Source organism: Crinia signifera, unplaced genomic scaffold (genome assembly GCF_055691185.1).
Source record: "Crinia signifera unplaced genomic scaffold, ASM5569118v1 HAP2_SCAFFOLD_224, whole genome shotgun sequence".
NCBI lineage: Eukaryota > Metazoa > Chordata > Amphibia > Anura > Myobatrachidae > Crinia > Crinia signifera.
Window position 1 is genome coordinate 23,926 of NW_028142117.1, and position 7,532 is coordinate 31,457.

Below are 7,532 nucleotides of genomic sequence, written 5' to 3' on the forward strand. Positions count from 1 at the left end.
TCCAAAAGGACGAGGTAAGGACGTGCAGCCTATCCAGGAGGGGAAGTGCGCAGTGCAAGTCCTTACTTGTGCCAGGTGATTTGGGGATCACCCGTGCAGGTTCAGCACCCTCGAGTTTCCCCAGGGGCACAGTGCAGCCTCGGACTCCAGGCAGCCAGCCAGTCAGCGTCCGACCAAGTGTTTCTCCGCCTCACCAGCAGGCCCTTTCCGGCCCCCCGGCATGGGAATGGATACTCCACCGGGCTTTTCGATGAGTCTCCCCCGCAGCGGCCGAATCAATAGACCAACCGAAGGAGAAGAAAACACCTACTCAGTCGTTTCACCTCTCCCAGCAGTAGCGCACGCATGGGGGGTTTCTGAGTACCCAGAAACCCCCCTAGGAGTCTAAGGGACCTCAGCTGAAAGCTGAGGGTCCCCTCTTTCCATGGGTATAAGAATTGTAAAAATCGGCCATTGGGAACCGGAGATATCCAACTTCAAAGCAGTGGTCCCCATCCAAGCCTGTTAATTGTTATTCCCAGTCAGATATTTCAGGTTCTGTCTGACTAAGAGTTTTTCTGAGGGTATATTCCAAAAGCTGGGACTCTCCCCCTTTGATGGACACTAGCAGCTTGTCTCTACTGTTCCCAAAACCAGAGATATCAGCCTTCCAGCAGCTGGTTACTGCTCCAGCTCCACACACCTGGTATGTAGTATTATATACCGTATATACTCGAGTATAAGCCGAGTTATTCTGCCCAATTTTTTGGGCAGAAACCCCCCTCCTCGGCTTATACTCGAGTCAAGTGGAAAATACACATCTTTAGCAGCGGCGGAGCCGGCAGAACACTAGCTCCGGGCGCAGACATATCACAAAGCGCCGGAGCTGTGCACTGCTGCCGCCGGCTCCCCTGCCTTATCCGCCCGCTCTCCCAGCTCACCCGCCCGCTTCCCTACCTTGCCCGCCCGTTCTCCCGCCGGCGCCGCGCTGCAGCAGGACAGAGCAGGGGCCGGACACACGCAGGAGTGTCAGAGGTTGACACTTCCTGCCTGGTGCTCTGCTCCCTCTGCTCCGTCCTGCGTCTTAAAGTATTAAAGTACCGGTACTGTGAATAAAGGTACCAACATGAAATGTTAAATAAATTCTGGTGTGTGTGTGTGTGGGGGGGGGGGGGGCAGTGAGGGGGCTCTGGGTATGTGCTGTAATAAATTACCTTTATGCTGTTTTTTTACACACTATGTGTACTGTGCATGTCTGTGTGTGTGTATGTAATGTATACTGTGCATGTCTGTGCGTGTATGTATACTGTGCATGTCTGTGTGTGTACAGGGGCGGATTGGGGATAAAAAGTGGCCCTGGAATTTTTCTGGAAGTGGCCTCATGTGGGCGGCAACAAATCAATAATGGGCGGAGCCAATATAACAGTAGGCTGGATTACCACATCACAAAACTAAAGCATCAATAGTGTCTGAATATTAGATTGATTAATATTAACTTGTGTTTGTTGGTGAGACTGTAAAATGTCACTCACATTTATATATTACTCCATCTTCATATATAGGCACTAGGTCACAATTAAATTTAAGCAATATTCCTGGTTTCAGTTAGGAGTTAGTGGAGATCTACAAAGTGGAGCAGAAGGAAGCGCTTCATAGTGCGATACAGTTCTTATTCAAAATATATGTCATTTAATATGAACCTCTAAAAGATAAATTGGTCTCGTACCCCACTATTTATCAATCTGAGCTCAAATACCACATTATATACCGGGATATCAAATGCGTCTGATAGGTCAAGTCCAGACACGTTTCATAATAAACGAACGCTGCAGACCTCACGGACCAAGGAGAATCTAGATGCAAGTGACCGGGTGACTTGCGTTTTATATCATGTTGTATTTGAGCCCACACTGATGAATAGTGGGGTACGAGACCAATCTATTTTTAGAGTTTCATATTAAATTACATTCATTTTAAATAAAAACAACATTGCACTATGAAGCACTTCAGCTCCACATTGTAGATACTGTAATATATATATATATATATATATATATATATATATTATATATATATATGTCTAGTGTCCGTGAGTCTCCAAAATACTGCCATCTGCAGGCAGTGAAAATACATCTATTTGGCAAAGCCAATCTGACATACCTAGCAGCTTATAACCTGTTGCTATGGGAAAAGTGAAACCTAAATAATGTACTGCAGTCAGTACTATGTCGCACCCTGTCCTGTCTCATCTGTGACAGCCGCCCTGATCTTGTATTTCTAGCTCAATAAAGTTTCAATAAAAAAAAAAAAAAACAGGGGCTTACATCACTAGTAAAGGCTTTACATTTATGTATACATGATGAGAAGTGCAAGCCTTCTACCCCTCCACCCACACGGGATACAGTCATTAGGTCTACAACAAATAGATTGACAAGCATTGGTTCGACACCACTAGGTCGACAGGTAACACGGTCGACATGGGTTCAGGTCGACAGGTCATTAGGTTGACGCAAGCATTAGGTCGACATGGCCAAGGTCAACATAGGGTTTTTCACTGTTTTTTGAGCCAACATGAGCTGACAGGCGGTATTTAATGCCCTACCATCCACTAGGGCGTGGTAGGAGAATAAAATAGTGTGCCCGATGCATCGTGAGTGAATTGGTGCAGTTCAAACTGTGTCCATGTCGACTGTGTCGACATTCGGGTAAAAAAAACAGTGAAAACCCCATGTCGACCTTATGCTTGTGTCAACCTAATGTCCTGTAGACCTAGACCCATGTTGACCTAGTGGTGTCGACCCAATGCTTGTCGACCTAGTTGTTGTAGACCTAACAACCCACACTGCTGTGAATCACACAAGGAGCAAGCAACCTGGCCTGCAAGGAATACACACATGATTTAAATACAAGTCAAATAAATCGGATTGGACAATGTATCACGTCGTATGCAGGTCATTTAGCGTAAGGCCAGTTTTACACTATAACAGACATTAAGGGGGACATTTACTAAGATGTGTATTCTACTTTACATGTGATGTTGCTATGGGCAACCAATCAGAATCTACTTTTTTTTTAGCACCCTCTAGATTACAGTGGTAGCCAACCCTAGCCCTCGAGAGCTACCAACAGTGCACATTTTCCAGACAACCTAGCTGCTGCACAGCTGCACTCATTAATCACTGACACATTTTAAAAGATCCACAGATGAAGCTAATTAGCTCACTAGTGATTCTGTGAGGAGACCTGGAAAACATGCACTGTTGGTAGCTCTCGAGGACTAGGGTTGGCTACCCCAGCTCTAGAAGATAGTAGACAGGATCAGATTGGTTGCCCATAGCAACATCACATGTGAAGTAGAATACATATCTTACATAATTTCCCCCTAAATATCAAAAGCTCACTATATTGGGAATAATTAAATAATTTTTTGTTTGTTTTTTTAAGATCTCACAAACAATTCTACCCGAACAGTGTGGAAGTGTATGATGACATGGCCACACTTTGGGCCTGATTCAGTTTAATTTGCTATGGCCAAGAATGGGGTGGGCGCTGACGTCTTTCAACGCCAGCTGCCCACTCAGTGCAGGCTTTGCTACACCTGCGTTCGCATGTGGATGCCCAGAAAACTTTTTCTGGACGCACCCACCATTTTTGTGGGCAGGCCCAGGAAAGCTGGGCATCCCCATGCGCTAGCCCATGTCCCCCCAATGTCTGGGATTGGGAATCGGATTCATCACTTAATATCTTTAGAAGCTGCAGTACTTCATTAGCTCTCCCATTTAAAGTGCCACAGTCCATTTTGAAACTTATCCTTTATTAAAACTGTGTGTCCCGGGTGCTGGCTGGCGGGGGCAGTGTGGGTGGTGGGGTCACCAGGACTGTATTGGTCACTTGCAGTGCTTCCATCTGTTGCAGAGGGGTAGGACTGTGTATTTATCTCATCTCTCATATTGGCATTTCTATCTTTATTTCTCCCCCTTTACACACATTCTCTCTTTGTATTTCATTGTCTCTCATATATACATCTATACACTGCAGCTCTCATATATACAGGTCATACATGCACTGCTTCTCACATACATACATACATACATACATACATACATACATACATACAGTTCGCATCCTGGCGGTCCTGATGCCAAACTTCAGTCCTGATGCCAGATTTTGGCATCAGGACTGCCTTCAGAAAGACCGGCGCTGGAACTGCATAGAGGCCGGAATGCCGACAGACGGCATCCCGAATAGTAAGAAGGCGGGAAGTGGGAGGCAGAGAAAAGGGGGATAGGTTTAGCCACTAGTGGGGTGACTTATGGTTAGGGTGCGGAGGAAGGTTTAGAAACTACAAAGTGGGGTTAGGTTTATGCACTAGTGGGGAGGTGAAGGGTTAGTCTGATGCAAGGGAGGGTTAGGAGGGTAGGGGAAGAAGGGAAGGGTGCTAAGAAACCCCTGTCATGATTGTCAGATTCGGTATGCCGAGATCAGTCTTTTGACTGCCAGCATCCTAATAGCGTAGGTATCCCTTCCATACATTGCCTTCTACATACATACTGTACACTGCCTTCCACATCCATACACTGCCATTCACATACACACATACATACATACATACATACATAAATAAAGACACTGCCTTCCACATGCACACATACATACACTGCCTTCCAGTGTACATACATAAAGACACTGCCTTCCACATACATACACACATACATACACTGCCTTCCAGTGTACATACATAAAGACACTGCCTTCCACATACACACACTGCCTTCCAGTGTACATACATAAAGACACTGCCTTCCACATACACACATACATACACTGCCTTCCACATCCATACACTGCCATCCACATACACACTCACACATACATACATAAAGACACTGCCTTCCACATACATACACTGCCTACCTCATACATACATAGCCTTCCTCATTCATACATACAGTACATACATACATAATACATAGCCTCCTCATTCATACATACTGTACATACATAGCCTCCCACATACATACAGTACATAAATAAAAACAGTACATACATACTGCATATACGTCCATACATACACTGATTCCCATATCTATCAATCCATATGTACATCAATATACTGACTCCATATATTGTATACCCCAAATTCCCCCCACCGCCACCCCTTTGTACCAGGGAATACTGTCATATTCAGGTCAGCTTACCGCTGGCTAAGTGCTGATGCTGCTGGCTGCGGCTCACAATGCTGATGACCAGGTGGTTGGCTCTGCTGCCGGGCGAGGGCCCTGTTACTGCTACCGGTACTATGGTGCTCCTAGGCGCTGCTGCTGGGCGGGTCTCCACTCTGCTGTCACAGCGTTCGTAATGCACCGCGCTGCTGCCGGGCAGGGACACTGTCACTGCTGCCGGCACTATGGTGCTCCTAGCAGGCAGCGCGCTGCTTCCCTGTTACTGAAAGCGGTCCACCTCCTTCCGCCCTCTGTCCTCTCTCTCTCCGCACCCAGTGCCCTACTACTAGATGCATGCGGCCTCGTCTCCTCCTGCCCGCTGTTCTCTGAGTCGGGGCCAGAGAACAGCGGGCAGGAGGAGGCAAAGCCACAGACAGTATTAGTGCACTGGGTGTGGGCGGCGTTGGCGGACGCTGATCGGGGACCCGGCGCGACTGGACTCGTTGGCCGCAACATGGCGATGGTGGGCGGCGCAGAGGATCCTCAGGGAGGCGGGGCAATGGACATCACAACACACAGTAGACTGTGTGAGTAGCGCCGCAGGCTCAGGCTCGCCGCTCAGAGGAGAACAGCGGCCGGGAGGAGGCGGGGCTGTAGCGCTGCCCCTGCTGCCTGTCACTTAAAATTCGGCCTCAGTAGCAACGGCCTACCGGGAAAGTTCCCGGTAAATATAATGGCCAATCCGCCCCTGTGTGTGTATGTATACTGTGCATGTGTGTGTATGTATACTGTGCATGTGTGTATACTGTGCATGTGTATGTATACTGTGCAAGTGTGTGTATGTCTGTGTCAACTGTGTGTATACCATTTGTGTGTTTTTGTCAGTATTGTTTGTATACATTGTGAGTTCTTCGCTGTTTGTATGTATACTACCGGTAATACCGTATGTGTGTGTGTGTGTGTGTGTGTGTGTCAGACCAGTAACCGCTGTGTTTCCCACCCCCGGCTTATACTCGAGTCAATAAGTTTTCCCAGATTTTGGGGGCAAAATTAGGGGCCTCGGCTTATATTCGGGTCGGCTTATACTCGAGTATATACGGTACTTGTGGGCAGATTGCTCTGCCTCCTGAACTCTGATCCCCTAGTCCCCAGTACCATTTTGTAGGTGGGATTCTCTAGTTATTAATTCCATTAAAATCTAAGAAATCTATTTCTGGAAACTGGAGATATCGGCAGTCAAGCAAGCTGTCCTCCCACCAGAAAATTATGAATAATAAGCCCACTCCACTATACACCCCTCATCTGCGTATTACACATCCTCTACCACCCTGGAAGTTATGTATCAGGACCCCTTCATTCAGCCCAATGCCCCCTTCTCCCACTCCATCTCCCACCATCTGTGCAGTAAAGGGGTAATTAGTGGAAATTACTGATCCAGGACCTACATGCTGAGCGGTTGATATAATACCCCCTACCACCCACGGGACATCAAAGCTTCCCCCACCCCTACTGCTGGAGGATCGGTAGGGGGCCCCAATACATTGCTATGCCCAGGGGTCTACACTGCTGTTGCCACTGCCCAGGGATTGAGTACTGGGCTGGGCTTTTCGCTGTCTCTCTGGCCGAGGTAATTAGGAACCCCCGAACCAGAGAGCAATCTACTCGGCCCCAGCTTTTCCCGTCTTCCTGGGAGTGGATACTAGACCGGGCTTTTCGAGTGACTCTCCCTCAGAGGCTATAGACCCCCGAACAAGAGCCCCATCTACTAGGCCCGATGCTTCTCCCCTCCCTACCAGTAGGAGAGTGTGTTCCCCCCCCCCCTACGGCAGGATGAAGATACTCAGCCAGACCTTGCACCCACCCAGAACATGAGGTACACTACGCCTCAGCTCAGTAGCAGGGTGGTTTAGTCCAGCTTTTCTCTATTCTCTGCCAGGGGGGCGGTCCAGACCCAACTGATAAGAACAGATACTACACTTGATCTTAGCCAAAAGGCCGAGAAGCGATAGGGGTCCCCAGGATTTTATTAAATCCTCCCTGAAGCGGAGACGGACACGGTCCCGTTGCCCCGGCGCACGGACACTGAGACGCGTGTGCGCGTGAGACACACGCGAGTCTCAGTCAGATGGCGAGCCGGGCTGCTGGCGAATCGCCAGCGGTGACGTTCTGGCGATTCGCCAGCAAATATGAACCCCACCCCATCTGTAGCCCAGACTTTGAATGAATTTGATAAATCCTTGTGTTCGTCACCAATATCAAACAACGCAGTGGCAGATAGCTTCTGGGAAAATATTAGTACCGCACAGCTCCCTCCGGCCTCAGCAGTTACCCTTAGCAAAGACCTTTCACTGGAAGAGGTTCAGGCTGCCGTAGCGGGACTGCAGCCGGGGA

At 48.2% G+C, this 7,532-nt stretch overlaps 1 pseudogene; it reads right to left on the minus strand.

Moving 5' to 3' along the window:
- Window positions 1–7,009: 7,009 nt before the first annotated feature.
- Window positions 7,010–7,148, minus strand: LOC146054253 (U2 spliceosomal RNA; annotated as a pseudogene).
- Window positions 7,149–7,532: the final 384 nt, after the last annotated feature.